Raw genomic sequence first — 14,820 nt, forward strand, 5'->3', positions numbered from 1 at the left:
AGTGTAACTAACCCCCAAAACACTTTTTTTCATTTGACACCAAACTGTTGCCATTTGACCATTTGTATCATTTTTCAGCAGCATATCTGGCATAAGCGCCCTCTAAGGGTGTAACACTGCTTTTTTTTCTTTTCTCAAATGAATGGGAGATTAGGAACACACTGACGTCACAGTGTTCCCAAAGACTATGGGATTTCAAGATAGTTACTCCACTACTCCCCCTGTACCCTTTCGGCTCCTCACAACTCCAAGCCTATTCCTATTGAAGTTTGCTCTTAAAATACTGAACCAAACGTCGTCAAAGTTGGCACATGTCTTAATTATAGTTAGTTTCCCGCTGAATGTGTCATTACTTTATTAATATCTTACCTGGATAAGCTCGAATGATGATGTTTATATTATCAGTCCGAGTTGAAAGCACTGTCTCCAGCCCAGGCAGGCGGGAGAGAGTCGTACTGTAAACCTCATGGACGAGCCCCAAGCTCCGGGAGCGCGCGCAGCAGCAGCTGGGCTCTCTGTGCTCTGAGAGCAGAGAGAGCACAGTCTGACATTTCCGCGGCTATCAGTCCGACTTGGAAGCACTTTCTCTCGGCCAGTCAAACGGGAGAGTCTGCTCTCTCATGCACCCGCGGGGGCGCGCAGCAGCAGCAGCACACAGCAGCAGTGAGAGGTGGGGGCTTTCAACAGTCTGACATTTCAGCAAACAAATCTCGTCGCAGTTTAGCGGACATGTAAAATATAACGCTATACTACGACGTGACAACGTGACAAAGCTTCTCTAAACATATCGGCTAATATAATATCATCACTGTGTACAAGCAACGCCAACTTCTCAGGAAATCAAGTCAGCAGAGCAGAGCGACTGGCTCTGTCTGTGTGTGTGTGCTCATCGGGGGGATTTGCATAGGAACAGTCTGTGAGGAGGAGAAGAGCTCTGCGCTGCCTCCTGCGCCCTGAGAGGAAAATCAGAGGTGCTGTAACTTTCAACAAGAATCACGAAAAGCCCCAAAACGCAAATTAAAAACGGATTTCATTGCGCGGTTTATCTCTAGTTAGACGAGGGAATTACGTGGAGAAATCTCGCATTGTGTTACCCCAGAGCGAGAGGTTTGTCCTCACTGTGCTGTGTGCTGAGAGCAGCGAGGCTCTTTAAACAGAAGTTTAGACAAGCCACGCACACACACATGGGACAAAATGGGACAAAAATAATTAAATTTCTAGTTCGCCACTGAATGGCCAAATTGATATAACTATCAACAATTTTGAGCAACACTCTTTCCATACATGCCACCAGCGTTGGCTAGTTGTTGATATTTATAAAGATATTGCCCCTCTCAAAAAAAATATTTTTGAGGCGGTAGGCAAACTGTAATGGCGTCCATTTCCGAAAAAAAATCTTGACTTGAACACAGCCAAAGAGTTTAGTATAGACAAGAGCATATGTCATTTCTTGGTTTTTTCCATAGGTATTTTCAAATCACTGTTCTGATACATATCTGGGGGGTTAGTCCCCCTTTAAGTACCCCTTGCTCCCTTCCTCCTGTCCAGCATTTTATAAGAACACGGCGATTGCCATATTTTAGACCTGTTTTTAGCGTTTTATCTGGGACATTTTTATTTATAGTGTTGATCTTAATGGGCCCTTTTACCCCCAGCCACTTTTAAAATATTCCGTAGTTCCACCTGCTGTCACCAGGACCACTGGGACTTTTGACTGCTATTGCAGCACATCCCCCTAGCCTCGACCCAATTACTGTGAGATTTGTCGAGCTTAATACCTACGGGTTCCTATCACGAGTGATTAGCATGCAGAGTGGCTATTAATTCGCAGTGGACGTTTTGCAGTGGATATTTGCCTTAAAGTTAACTTGAGTGGCAGTGGTGGCTGACGCTGTGTTTGATCTTTAAAGGATACCGGAGAGCAAGCGGGAGGACTGAGACAAGTGGACCTGGATCTTCAGTCAGTGGAGCTGGGCTGGGTCACCTATTTTTATAAATAAACATTGTTATTCCCTTTTTACCTTGGTTGTAGTTTTTATCTCTGCTTACTCCTGATTTTAAACAAACCTGTGCAGCTTTTAATCTTTCAGAACTAGAGTTCCTAGGCTCTGCTGCAAGCCTAGGTGGCGTTGTCGGGCAACATTTTATTAAAGACCCTTTTAAGCATTTGTAAAAGTTGGCCACGTTGGCCCAATGTATTTTTCTATTTCATAAATTAATTTAAAAAATCCACCTAAAACCCCATGGTATTCTCTAAGATAACCATGTATATTAGATTTTAATGTGCATGGATGATAATGGAATTATAGGCTACATGACCCCCTTTTTTCTACAGAGAGCAAACAGAGATATATAGAGAAAAGAGAAATGTTTATACACACACACACACACATATATATATATATACCGTATATATATATATATATATATATATATATGTCATGGAGTAGGATGACAGAATGTAAATGTTTGGGTGAACATATCCTTTAATGCAGGTGCAGTGAAGAGAAGCCACTCCCCTGGGTCAGAGGTCGTGTTCCAGCCGGCAGTGTTGGGCATTCCTCCTCCTCATGTGCTCCGGTCCATCCCAGCCAACCACATTAACAAACAGTAGGTGTTGTTAACACGTTCACTGCCGTGGACGAGATATCTCGTCAAGCAGAAACCAACGGTTGACTGCCAATGACGAGATATCTCGTCCAAAAAAAAAAAAAAAATGTTTTGACGGTGGGACGTCGATCAACCCCTTTTACATCTCCTATTAAAATATGGGAGGTATTGAATGTGTATAATCTATTTTACCGACCCACTAAGTGGCGACAGTGCTCTCCAGACGAGAGAAAGCCAAGCAAAAACAGCCGCGTGAGGAAGCCATTCTCATGAAAATGGATTGGCGAAAACGCTTTCGCTTTCGCGCAGGGAGCTGGCGGTGGGGGATTGCAAATTTGCATAATAGATTATGGGTGCAACACACTTTGAAACACGCAGCATAAATAAGACCAGAATCGCAAAAGCTTCATCAAAGCTCTCAACCGAAACCCCAAGAAATGAGCGAGCCCATCCAGACTCGCCCAAAGAGTGGCCGCCAGCAGACAGGCAGCAGCAGCAGCAGCAACTCGCTTGTGACACGCCCGCTGCAGGCCAGGGAGGCAGGAGGAGAACACACACGGAGGGAGGAGTTTGAAGGAGAGGGGGGTTTCCTGCTGTTATGGAGGAAATTACTGTTCAAAACTATTGTTTAGATGTCTGACGTCTTACTGATGCCAAAAATGAATGGTTAAAGTGACTGTTCTATCGAATTTCACAAAAAGCCATTTATCTCAGCTTAAATTTTCAGATGCTGAAACCATGCTGTATTCAAGTGCTAATGCCTACATAACTACTAACTCTACAAACTAACTCTTTTAGACAGAGAAAGCACACATTATATTAGTTCTTTTGAGATATTTTGTGTTCACAAAATCTTAGCAGAAAATAATCCTCGGCTGTTGAAAGATGAGCCAGAATCCTCAAAAAAAAACCTTGGCAGAAGCTACCTACAGTAAAAAAAAAAAACGGCTGGCAGTGAATGTGTTAATGGTTCCTGAGTGGCTTGTACACATAGTAAAGTCATGACAAGAAGTGATTTAAATTATGAAAATTTAGTTTTGAGAGTGCACACATACAGAAAGGGTGTTCCTAAAGCTGTGTTCACACCCGAGATATTTATTTTTTGCTCTGTCGCTTGATTCAACCCTTTGGAATCGCTCTGTCGCTGTGTTTAAATCACTCATCAACAGGCACACGAATTGACGGACATCTGGGGGCTATAACGTTACGCAATGTCATGATGTTTGTCCACTACGAGCCACCATAGTTGTTTACAAGCTAAGCCTATCAGCGTGCTCCTAACGTGAGTTATATACCGGTAGGTATATACCAGGGGTACAGTGGTGCAGTGGTAAGCGCTGTCGCCTCACAGCTCGAAGGTCCTGGGTTTGATTCTCACCTGGGACACTGTGGGCGCTGGAGTTGTGACCCCCCCATATCTTCAGTGCCTACTGCCCAGGTGGGCTATCTCGTCGAAAGGGCCTTTCTGTGTGGAGTTTGCATGTTCTCCCCGCACCCCCCAGGGGGTTCCTCTGTACATAACCCCCCCACTAAAAACATGCAGAAGATCGTCATTCGACCAGTGACGACAACATCTGAAGTTGGTCCAATGATGGTCCAATGAAGGTCCCCGGGCGCTGGAAAGAAATAGCGACCACTGCTCCTGGCCTGCCCCCTGGAGGAAAGGACAAGCCTGGATGGGTCAAATGCAGAAGACATATTTCACCGGCCACCGTCAGCATGAGTGTGTGTAGTGGCCGCATGCGTGTGTTGTAGTGTGTTTGTGTGACAATAAAGACGGGCTGCCGTCTGAAATCGTGTTTTTAGTACAGACTTCACTTCATGTCAACTGTCAGCCTGTCAATCAGCTGTCAATGCGGTTTGTTGCCACACAATAAACCAGCGCTTTGTTCCAAGCCAGTGTGATCCTTGACTCACTCTCAACACGGCAGCCAATCAGCGTTGAACAGCGAGCGACTGATGCCAGCGTAATTTCGCTCGAGTTGGGATATTTCATCTCGGGCGACGAGCGTATTTTCTCCCTATCGCTCTGTCTCTGTCGCTCGGACGCCCAGCGATTTTTCTCCCGGGCGAATATACGCTCAATCGCTCGTTTGCATTGACTTTGTATGTAAACTCGATGCCTGCGAAAAACACAATACAGTGTAGGTCAGTGTGAACGCAGCTTAACACCTCTGCCATTTCAAAGAAGGAAACATTTTGAATTTTCCTCTGAAACGTGGTTGGATGTTTGCTACTTCAGTAAATGTAACCCATTATAGCGCTCAATAAAGAACAACCTTGATTTGAAACATCCACACCATGACAAATGATATACAGTAGATAGTGAAGGTATATAGAGTCATGAAGTGTCTCACTCTTTGCTGTTGGCCTGACCTTGTCTCTTGAAGGCCAAGGTGTGCTCACCACACAGTGAGGCCATTTTTGCAGTTGCTGGTAACAAGAGTTAGGGGGGGAGCATGAAATGGCAAAGGGGCTATAGTGACACTGTGTGGTGGAATTTGCTGGTTGGATCAGAAACAATGGTCTTTTTCTTTATATTCAGATGAAAAAGGGGCTTAAGCGGAAGGCAGACGACTGTTCTACCTCTGACTTGGAAAGAAGGAACGCCGTTGAGCTAAAACAACAGGTTGGTGTTTGTGTCTGTAAAAGTGAAAAGCCGTTTGGAGAATTTAATCACCACTACTTGGCTCTTTTGCTGAACCCAAAACTGAACCCAAAAATGACTTTTCTTTTCTTTTAGTTCAAATACCTGGGTATGCAGTGCACCTGTTTAACTCATTGAGTGCCATGGACGAGTATGTTCGTCATTTCGTTTAGTAACGTAGAGTGCCAAGGACGAGTATGTTCGTCAATTGCATTTTTTGACGGTGGGACGTGGATCAAAGCATCAGGCATCTCCTGTACAAATATGGGAGCTATTGAAGGTGTATAACCTATTTTACGGACTCATTAGGTGGCGAGAGTGCTCTCCAGATTACAGAAAGGTCCGGAAAACTGCAGCAAAAAGCAGTGATCAAAGAGAAGCCGATGCATGCTGCAGCCAGAGCCATATAGATTGCTCTGTCTGCAGCTGACGTCGGGCTGCGAACATCAGTCAATCCGCGCACACAACTGAGCTCCTCTGCCTCTGTCTGTCTGTCTGCATATAGTTTCTCCACACGATTACCCACCAGAAAGGCAGCACCCGACGCCGAAGGGCCAAACCTATCCCTGCAGTCCCGTTTGGCATTTCCTTGTCGCGCTGGGAGCCGCCCGGCGCAAAAACGGAGGCTCCGAAAATAGACTGGGTGCGTGTGGGGAGGAGTTTGCAGCTGAGGCGGGGAGAGGGGGGTGGGGCACGCAGGCTCCACAGAACTACACCACGTCACTACATCAGAAAATATTAGCTAGCGTCAGTGAATGTGCTTGAAATGCTGCATTTCACAAAAGGCTGAATATCTCAGCTTATAATTTGAAACCTGTCTTTTTGCTCAAAACAGCCTATCTTCTCCGGCTCATAACTAAAGAACGGAAAATGGGATCAATAAACTTTTTTTTGCAGATGATAGAAGAGAGTCTCCTCGTTCTTTGTGCGTGTTCGGTGTTTACATAGTAATATCACACAATATTCTGTTGCCCTCGAGAAATCACTGAAAACGCTCTGAAACTCTGGCACTGGGAGCTTCCGTTCTCCAAAAGTGGCTGGCACTCAATGAGTTAATAATGTATGCCAAAAAAAATCACAAATCTAATTTATTTAGTTTTTCATACTTTTTCATGTCAAAAGTTCATTTTTCAAGATTTCATTGATAACGGTAATCTACAGTTTGCTGATGTCAGCTAGTACTATCAAATTTCTACCCCATTTCCACCAATCATATCACGACATGCAGCTGTCAATCAAATCTTCATTTCAGGATAATTTTCTCTTCCAAATGAAGTAGAAAATGGTGCCTAGTGCCTGTCATCTGGCCGAATTCCTATCCCATAAACTAACTACTAACTTGGTCAATTGTATGAAACATGAACAAAAAACAAAAACTATAATCTCTAAGAATGCAAAGAAATGTAACTAGCTCGTTAAAACGCGCATTCCAGGAATATCGTATTTACAGAAATAGCGTGAATGGCGCGCGGTTGAGAGCGTGGTAGTCAGGGGTCGCCCCTCGGAGATTCCAGGCGGGCGGGCAGCACCCATGCATCGGATTGTCCGCTCGCTCCGCATGAAGCAGCTGGCTGCCTGGTACTCTGATTGGTTTTGTTGCAATTAGTGAGAGGTTGACCCCAATTTAGTGGTAAAATGCCTGACCACCATGAAGACAGACCACATGTTGCGAATTCCTTTATCGCAAAAGAACTGGGATGTGGAGGCTAAATGACGTCACATCCGTTTTGTTAGCGTTCCATTTGCAGAATACTTGAGCTGGGAAGTTCACTGGTCAGATCCAGTCCCTAGCCAGGCTAGCCATTGTTAGCAATAACAGTTGATAACATGGCATTTTGCGCATACAAACACTGTAGCCTCATGTCCACACAGATATAAGTTATGCAGTGCTGTGTGTACAGCTGATTTAATGAGACACAAACAAAACAGCAGTGCTAAACAATATTACTGTGATTATAATCGTGCATTCCTTTATAACTGGGAACTGGTAATCTTACGACTTCAAAGTTCATGAGCTGGGACGGTGACGTCACCAAGCTGGTATTTCCCATTCCAAACTTGTAGGAGCCTCAGCAGCCCCAACCTCAAAAATCGCACAACAACAGTAGTAGTAATCGTAGTAATGTTGTTTAGCACTTCTGTTTTGTTTGTCTCATTAAATCAGCTGTACACACAGCACTGCCTAACTTATATCTGTGTGGACATGAGGCTGCAGTGTTTGTATGCGCAAAATGCCACGAAATGCCATGTTGTCAATTGTTATTGCTAACAATGGCTAGCCTGGCTAGCGACTGGATCTGACCAATGAACAGTGAACTTCCCAGCTCAAGTTTTCTGCAAATGGAACGCTAACAAAACGGATGTGATGTCATTTAGCCTCCACATCCCAGTTATTTTGCGATTTTGGACAACTCAAGTAGTTACCTTGTGAGCCAATCAGCAGTCACTTCTGTTTTTAGAACAGGTATGGTGATTGGATAAAATATGATGTACAATTAATTTACCATTGAAGTCGTCAACTTCGGCACCAAATGTATTTCGATAGTCTGTACCAACATCTCAAAGAAACTGTAATCTTGTTCCTTCCTATGTATGAGATGCATGCACAGCTTGAAGAAGGCGAAGGGAGGAGATGGTGTTTTTGTCACTCTATCCTCAGGCTTCTTCAGCTGCTATCTATCTGCTCGGCTACACGCCTTGCTCCTCCTTCATCTGTCAGCAAACATTGAATATGGATCATGCATTGATGTGAACAGTGAACACTGCAGCAAATATGCCATGCTTCACTCCCTGTAGACTAGCCAGAGTTAGGAGGGTTCAGACTAGAGATGTAACGGTATGAAAAATTCACATCATTGGTCACATCGTGACCAAAATGATCACGGATATCAGTATTATCACAGTTTGTTAAAGTGTGCTGAAAATGTTCAAAAAGTACTAATACACTCACAGAAATCATTTCACCTGGTTTCATATTGAAAACTCAGACCCAAAAAGGATTGATACGCTCACTGAAATAATTTCTCCAAGGCTGCACGTTTGCATCTGGGAGACGGTTGACAACTTTGGTTGATGATGGACAGTATTTACCAAGTTTTTCAAAGCACAGTAACCATGGTACCACGGTAATCATGGTACCACGGTTTTAACGATCATGAAAATTTGAAACGGTACGGTTATTGTAAGGAATTTGATCACGGTGATCATTAAAACCGGTTATGGTTACATCCCTAGTTCAGACTCTTTTAAAGTCCTCTCAGTGCCCCTCTGACCAAGGCACTGGCTAAAGAGTTGGTGCAGGTGTTGTACTGCTGCGGCTGCCCTCTGCTCTGTGTGTTCTGGATGGATCAAATGTGGAGGATCAATTGCTTCTCGAGGATAATAAAAGAAAAAGTAATCAACCTGGCCTATTTAACCATGGCCAAATATGGTGACTCTCCACCATTCACTCTGTGAGCGCTCTCCTTTTCTACCATCAAGGAGGAGATGAGAGGTGCAGGGACAAAAAAAGCCCTAGTATTCATTTCAGCTCTGTGATCTCAGTCAGTCAATGCCTTGTTATCAGATTCTCAGAGCATTCAGATACATTGTTATCAGATTCTCAGAGCATTCAGATACATTGTTAGCAGATTCTCAGAGCATTCAGATACATTGTTACCAGATTCTCAGAGCATTCAGATAGATTGAATCAGATTCTCAGAGCATTCAGATACATTGTTACCAGATTCTCAGAGCATTCAGATACATTGAATCAGATTCTCAGAGCATTCAGATACATTGTTATCAGATTCTCAGAGCATTCAGATACATTGTTATCAGATTCTCAGAGCATTCAGATACATTGTTACCAGATTCTCAGAGCATTCAGATACATTGAATCAGATTCTCAGAGCATTCAGATACATTGTTACCAGATTCTCAGAGCATTCAGATACATTGAATCAGATTCTCAGAGCATTCAGATACATTGTTATCAGATTCTCAGAGCATTCAGATACATTGTTATCAGATTCTCAGAGCATTCAGATACATTGTTATCAGATTCTCAGAGCATTCAGATACATTGTTATCAGATTCTCAGAGCATTCAGATACATTGTTATCAGATTCTCAGAGCATTCAGATACATTGTTATCAGATTCTCAGAGCATTCAGATACATTGTTATCAGATTCTCAGAGCATTCAGGTACATTGTTATCAGATTCTCAGAGCATTCAGATACATTGTTATCAGATTCTCAGAGCATTCAGATACATTGTTATCAGATTCTCAGAGCATTCAGATACATTGTTATCAGATTCTCAGAGCATTCAGATACATTGTTATCAGATTCTCAGAGCATTCAGATACATTGTTATCAGATTCTCAGAGCATTCAGATACATTGTTATCAGATTCTCAGAGCATTCAGATACATTGTTATCAGATTCTCAGAGCATTCAGATACATTGTTATCAGATTCTCAGAGCATTCAGGTACATTGTTATCAGATTCTCAGAGCATTCAGATACATTGTTATCAGATTCTCAGAGCATTCAGATACATTGTTATCAGATTCTCAGAGCATTCAGATACATTGTTATCAGATTCTCAGAGCATTCAGATACATTGTTACCAGATTCTCAGAGCATTCAGATACATTGAATCAGATTCTCAGAGCATTCAGATACATTGTTACCAGATTCTCAGAGCATTCAGATACATTGAATCAGATTCTCAGAGCATTCAGATACATTGTTATCAGATTCTCAGAGCATTCAGATACATTGTTATCAGATTCTCAGAGCATTCAGATACATTGTTATCAGATTCTCAGAGCATTCAGATACATTGTTATCAGATGCTCAGAGCATTCAGATAATACGTTGTTATCAGATTCTCAGAGCATTCAGATACATTGTTATCAGATTCTCAGAGCATTCAGATACATTGTTATCAGATTCTCAGAGCATTCAGATACATTGTTATCAGATTCTCAGAGCATTCAGATACATTGTTATCAGATTCTCAGAGCATTCAGATACATTGTTATCAGATTCTCAGAGCATTCAGGTACATTGTTATCAGATTCTCAGAGCATTCAGGTACATTGTTATCAGATTCTCAGAGCATTCAGATACATTGTTATCAGATTCTCAGAGCATTCAGATACATTGTTATCAGATTCTCAGAGCATTCAGATACATTGTTATCAGATTCTCAGAGCATTCAGATACATTGTTATCAGATTCTCAGAGCATTCAGGTACATTGTTATCAGATTCTCAGAGCATTCAGATACATTGTTATCAGATTCTCAGAGCATTCAGGTACATTGTTATCAGATTCTCAGAGCATTCAGGTACATTGTTATCAGATTCTCAGAGCATTCAGATACATTGTTATCAGATTCTCAGAGCATTCAGATACATTGTTATCAGATTCTCAGAGCATTCAGATACATTGTTATCAGATTCTCAGAGCATTCAGATACATTGTTATCAGATTCTCAGAGCATTCAGGTACATTGTTATCAGATTCTCAGAGCATTCAGATACATTGTTATCAGATTCTCAGAGCATTCAGATACATTGTTATCAGATTCTCAGAGCATTCAGATACATTGTTATCAGATTCTCAGAGCATTCAGATACATTGTTATCAGATTCTCAGAGCATTCAGGTACATTGTTATCAGATTCTCAGAGCATTCAGATACATTGTTATCAGATTCTCAGAGCATTCAGATACATTGTTATCAGATTCTCAGAGCATTCAGATACATTGTTATCAGATTCTCAGAGCATTCAGATACATTGTTACCAGATTCTCAGAGCATTCAGATACATTGAATCAGATTCTCAGAGCATTCAGATACATTGTTACCAGATTCTCAGAGCATTCAGATACATTGAATCAGATTCTCAGAGCATTCAGATACATTGTTATCAGATTCTCAGAGCATTCAGATACATTGTTATCAGATGCTCAGAGCATTCAGATACATTGTTATCAGATTCTCAGAGCATTCAGATACATTGTTATCAGATTCTCAGAGCATTCAGATACATTGTTATCAGATTCTCAGAGCATTCAGATACATTGTTATCAGATTCTCAGAGCATTCAGATACATTGTTATCAGATTCTCAGAGCATTCAGGCGGTGCTGAACAACATCACTGTTGATCCAGGGTTTCTGGTTTGGCATTAGTTTGATTATTTTTGTTGGGATTATATCCTCTGTGCATCTTTTTATGAAGCCTGTTACCGTTTCTGCATAATCGTCCAGGTCCCATGCAGCCCTGAACTCTTCCCATGCTACTTGGTCAAAGCAGTCCCTCAGGATGTCCTCTGATTGGTCTGACCAGCAGTGGGCGGTTCGGAAGGCCGGGGGGTGTTGCTTGAGTTTTTGATGGTACCTGGGAACGAGCAGGATGGAGGTGTGGTCCGATCTGCCGAAGGGGGGGCGGGGTGTAGCCTTATAACAGTATCAGATGTTCGAGTAGCACTGGTCCAGTGTGCGTTGCTGAGAGGTCGTAGCGGCATGTCTGGGTTTTGAAAGCACAGTAAGTTAAAATGTTTCTCCTCCTCACAAAATGCCTGAAACGATTAATTCAGTTTGTTTTGGTTTTGTGTGTGTGTGTGTGTGTGTGGTGTTAGGGGGGCAACTCATTACAAAAGTAACATATTACATGAAATATATTACTTTTAGCAGTAACTCAGTAATATAACTTATTACGTATAGGATTTCAGTAATAGTATACCAGTTACTTAAGTTAACTGAAGTTACAAATTGATTATTTTTCGGGATGGTGCCGGGGTGGCGATGTCATTCTGCTGCTGCTGTTGTTTTGGTATAAGTAATGCAAAGGTAGTGTAATAAGTAACGAGTTACTCTACATAGAAAGTAATATTGTAAAGTAACTTATTACTTTCAAATTAAAGTAATTAGTAATATGTATTATGTACTATATTACATTTTGAAAGTAACTTGTGTGTGTGATGTGGAGGGCAGCTCGTGTCCTGTGCTGGGTGCAGAAAGAGAGGAGCAGCCAGACTCTGCTCCAGCAACCCTCCAGATCCTGCCTCTTCATCATGAGCCAACTCGTCCGTCCGCAGCCAGAGCGAGAAACAGAGGAGGAGACGAGAGAGGGACAGGGCCATACTGTCAAGTCAACACAATGTCACTTCTTTTATCAGGCTGTTTTCTAACTCAGTGGTTCTGAAAGTGAAAGTGGGGTCCAGGGACCTCCAAGGGATCCTCGAGGGGGAGAAGGATACGATACGATTTTGCATTGGGACCAGTTCTATTGAAGTGGCATGGAAAGTCAAAAATGCTTCCACCCAATAAAACACATTGATACGGTCATGTATCATGATGTAGTTAGGTCATCTAGCTCTACTTTGGATCAAACAGGGGCTTGAGTTGAGCTGTATGCAGCTGAGGGTCAGAGCTAGGGCTGGGTATCGCCACTGACTTCCCGATACGATACAATTCCGATACACAAGGTCCCAAGTCGATACGATTTCCGATACGATACGTTTCGATATCGATATTTTAGTTACAATACCAGTTTTGCTTTGATAATGGAAGAAATTCTCAAAGAACTAATGCTGTAAATTGTACAAGGAAGGAACCCTCTAACCTGGTGCATTATTAAAAAATATTAATATTTACATTCAGAATTGACCATAAAGCAAGCAGTTACATCATGTAATTCTTTTTTATTTAAACATGACCAACATAGTCATTCAACACCTTATCTTTCTTTACAGTCTTCTGTCTCTTTCTTTACAGTCTTCTGTGAGAAGCCAAACAAATTTAGATTTCCACTATACAACAGAATCATTGAACAGCAGCATGCAGTAAACTGTTTTATAAAGTATAAATGCTTTGTAAATAAAATAAAATACAATTAAATACAGCTCATGAACATTTCCAGTTCACAAACATTATAGTGCATTATAGGCGTGGGGTTATCATCAGTAGGGTGCACCTGGGGTAATGAAGGCAGATGATGTTTTCATTTCATTCAATCATGTTAGAGCAGGAAGAGCTGAAACACATGCAGGGCAGTGGTCCTCCAGTGGACAGCTGAGATTTATTTAAAGTGGACCTAATGTGTCATTCCTACCCCCCCTCCCCCCCCCCCCCCCCCCCCCATAGTGCCTATCATGGAGTCACCATTGCCCTCTAGACCAGTGGTTCTCAAATGGGGGTCCGGGGACCCCCAGGGGTCCGTGGCACTTTGCCAGGATGTCCGCGAAAAGTTTTCAGGATTTTTTTTTTTTTTTTGTAAAAGCTTCATAGTTCAAAGAAAATATTTAATACTTAAATCTAAAATGGTTTCTGGATTACATTCTATTCTAACAAACCTATCAATTTAAAAGTCAAGCACGTGACCATGGAAACAATTAAGCTTAGCCCAAAATCACAAATCAGAATGAGGGGGTCCCCGGTATATTTTCTATCTTGTAAGGGGTCCTTGGCTGAAAAACATTTGAGAACCTCTGCTCTAGACAACACTCCTGTCACTTTTTCCCTCACCAAGGCCACCACCAAAGCGGCTCAGGATTGCCAGTGATGCAGTGTTGCATATCCTTCAGGTGAGAATTGGTCCTCTACTACTATCAATGTAATCTATAATGTGTCCTTACACTCACTACCTTACTGCTGTTCTCTTGAAACTCTTCTAATCCAAATTTAAATGTTTGTCCTTGCATTCAATTTTAGCCAACCTGGAGAGGCGCCCTCTTTTCACCGCAGTGTTAGGGCCTAAAAAAAGGAAAAGTTTGGTTCCTGTTGGTTGTCAGTTGAGGTGATGGGTCGGTAGGGATTTTTTTTTTTTTCCAGTGGCAGCAAGGGATAGATAGGAAATATATATATATTTTTATTTTCCTTAAAATTACAGCAGCGATGGATACTTTTTTCACAACATAGCCTACATGTACTCTACCACTGTGCTCTACACACGGTTTTATATGAACAAAATATTTAAGTCAATATGAATGCTTCAATGTTATTAAAACGTGCTGTGCACGAAACAGTATCTCGAAGGCGGACGGAGTCGCGGTACTTTGAGCCGTCGAGGGCACAGGTTCTAGCTCTGTCGTGCACTTCAGTGCTAAATACCTGAATTGAAATAAAGCCATGACGCCACTGACGAGCGAACCAAGCTGCTGAGTGGGGGTCGACACAACATCGCTGGCGATATCCATCCATTTGTCAGCTCTGTCCACTTTGCCGGCTGCTGATACGAATATACAAGGGCACTGTTTTAACTTCCTGAAGCATGTTTTCAAATGATTTTAACCCCAATCTCACAATTTTGGTTGGCACGCTAGTGCTGCATGGGCAGAGAAGCGACACAAAGCACATGTCCGTCATGCTCCCTGCAAACCCCGCCCCTTAGCGCCACCGTCAAATCAACAAGCTCATAAAATAAATTTGGGTCGCACGTAAATTGACAGGGTCGGTCGGAAACCGGAACCGAACAAAAACATTTTTTAGGCCCAGTCTTCGATGGAACGGCCTGCATGCTCGCCGAGGGAAACGCCTGCGAGCCCCTCATCAAAAATACCTCTC

At 42.4% G+C, this 14,820-nt stretch overlaps 1 long non-coding RNA gene across 1 annotated transcript; it reads left to right on the forward strand.

Moving 5' to 3' along the window:
* The first annotated feature begins 2,523 nt into the window (after window positions 1–2,523).
* On the forward strand, window positions 2,524–13,841 carry LOC310770621. Its single transcript, XR_014552333.1, has 3 exons — window positions 2,524–2,610; window positions 5,156–5,239; window positions 13,787–13,841. It is a non-coding gene; the product is annotated as an uncharacterized lncRNA (long non-coding RNA).
* The last annotated feature ends 979 nt before the right edge of the window (window positions 13,842–14,820 follow it).

Source organism: Poromitra crassiceps, assembly GCF_964638095.1.
Source record: "Poromitra crassiceps genome assembly, contig: HAP1_SCAFFOLD_136, whole genome shotgun sequence".
Classification (NCBI taxonomy): Eukaryota; Metazoa; Chordata; class Actinopteri; order Beryciformes; family Melamphaidae; genus Poromitra; species Poromitra crassiceps.